Source organism: Pterocles gutturalis, unplaced genomic scaffold, assembly GCF_000699245.1.
Source record: "Pterocles gutturalis isolate BGI_N339 unplaced genomic scaffold, ASM69924v1 scaffold8253, whole genome shotgun sequence".
NCBI lineage: Eukaryota > Metazoa > Chordata > Aves > Pterocliformes > Pteroclidae > Pterocles > Pterocles gutturalis.
In genome coordinates, this window is record NW_010122976.1 from 1,374 (window position 1) to 3,504 (window position 2,131).

Sequence of the window (2,131 nt, forward strand, 5' to 3'; positions counted from 1 at the left end):
AGGGTGCTGCTGGCTGCAGGGCAGGGCAGGGCATGGCATGGGCACCATGTCCTGGTGTGGGCACCATGTCCCGGTGTGGGCACCATGTCCCGGTGTGGGCACGGCATCCCGGTGTGGGTACCACATCCCAGCATGGGCACCACATCCTGGTGTGGGCACCGCATCCCAGTGTGGGTACCATGTCCCGGTGTGAGTACAGTGTCCTGGCATCAGCACCTTGTCCCAGTGTGGGTGCTGCATCCTGGTGTGGGCATGGCATCCTGGCATGGGCACCTTGTCCCGGTGTGGGCACTGCATCCCGGCGTGGGCACGGCATCCTGGCATGGGCACCTTGTCCCGGTGTGGGCACTGCAAGCCTGCGTGGGTACCACGTCCCAGTGCGGGAACCACATCCTGGCGTGGGCACTGCATCCCAGCACAGCACCAGCATCGTTAGGGGTTTGCCCTGGGTCCGGATCTGAAATACACGGTGCTGAGCGTTGAAGATGGAGATACAGGCACAGAGTGAAATGAGTTTCAGGGATGCTTTTTTGGGTCTCTGTCTGGGACGAATGTGGTGCCCACCCAGTGGTGCCCATGGGGTTCCCACATTTTGCAGGCATGGGGCAGGGCTCAGTGGGGCACAGTGGCCCACACTGCCTGGGCTGCCTGCGCTCCTCTGCGCCTGCATTGGTTCTGGTGATGATGAGGATGCTGCAGGGATGCGAGGATGTGGGACAACAGCAGAAGGACTGATTTGGACACCTGGGTGGCTTGCAAATAAATGTGACTGCACCTCGCTTGAGCCATGGGGTGATCCAGCAAAGACCCCTCACGGGAGCTTCCAGGCTGACTTCAACCCCCCCAGGTCCTTCCCCACCTCTGCAACCACATTATTCTCGTGGAGCTCATGGGAGCTGGTCCAGGCTCGGGGCTCCTGGGCATTGCACGGAGCATACAACCATGTGTGAGCAGGTACCAGCCTTGCACGCAGCCTCCACAGCCCCAGAGGGACGGTGGCGGGTGTTGGGACAGGCAGTGGGATGTGCCGGCGGTGTCCAGAGCTGCCTCTTACTAATCCTTGCCGGCTGCGCTGCCAGAGGGAGCAGGAGGAACATCGATCAAGGTGTCACGTAAAAAAATAATTGGCAGTGACCCGCACCAGCTCCTGTTTGTGTTTAGGAGGAAAAAGGAAAAAACATCTGAGATGTGCCAAAAAATGGCAGAATATTCATCCAGTGGGCAAGGAGTGGACCTGCGAGATAAACATGGAGCTCGGCTGCATTTCCCTGCCGTGATGAGGACAAGATGTGGGAAAGGTGCTGAGACTGAGAGCAAGGGATTCATCCTCCCTGGATGGCACCTACCTCCCGCCGCAGCCGGTCTGTCCCTGGCGCGTGCCTCGGTGGGTGGCTCTGGTCCCACTGCGCCAGCAGCTGTTTCCATGGGTCACACTGCAGGGTGCAGAAATGTGCTGCTCTGCAAAAGGGAAAAAATTTTATTCTTTATGTTACGAAAACCAGGTGATCGCTCTAGCCAAGTGCAACCGCAGGCATTTCTGCACAGGATTTCGCAGCGTTTCTCTGCTGTAGCATCAGGTGTCTCCTCTCCAGCACGGCTCCCACACAACAAGATCAGGGGACACATATGTGGCTTCAGGAGCGGGTCCGGGACGTGTGAACTGATGCAAACCCCAAGTCTCTAAAACAGTCAGGTTGCGCAATCTCTCTTGGCTTGGCCATCGCTCGCTGCAGCTCAAGCACATGGCTGAAGCTCAAGCAGAACAGAGCCCCAGATGTTTCCAGCGCTGAGTGCCACCAGCTGCACCGTGGCGCTGGGAGATGCTTGGCTGCTTTCTGTCCACCCGGGATGGACAATGTCCCGACCTATGGGGTGGAAGGAACAAGAAGGAACCCAACTGTGGGGTTGACAACAGGGAATGATGCAGCCCAGCCCAAACTGCTCTTTTTCTGGCCATCACCCATGGGTTCAGCTGGCCAAGGCTGGTGTTTCCCAACCAAAGCATCGGTGCAGACCCTCAGTCTCGTTCCCCTCCCAGATTAGCCCTAGGGTCCCTGCCTGGCTTTCATGGGATTTTTCCGTGATTTCACCACCGCTGTGGAATTACAAAGCCATAATGTATTTATGTGAA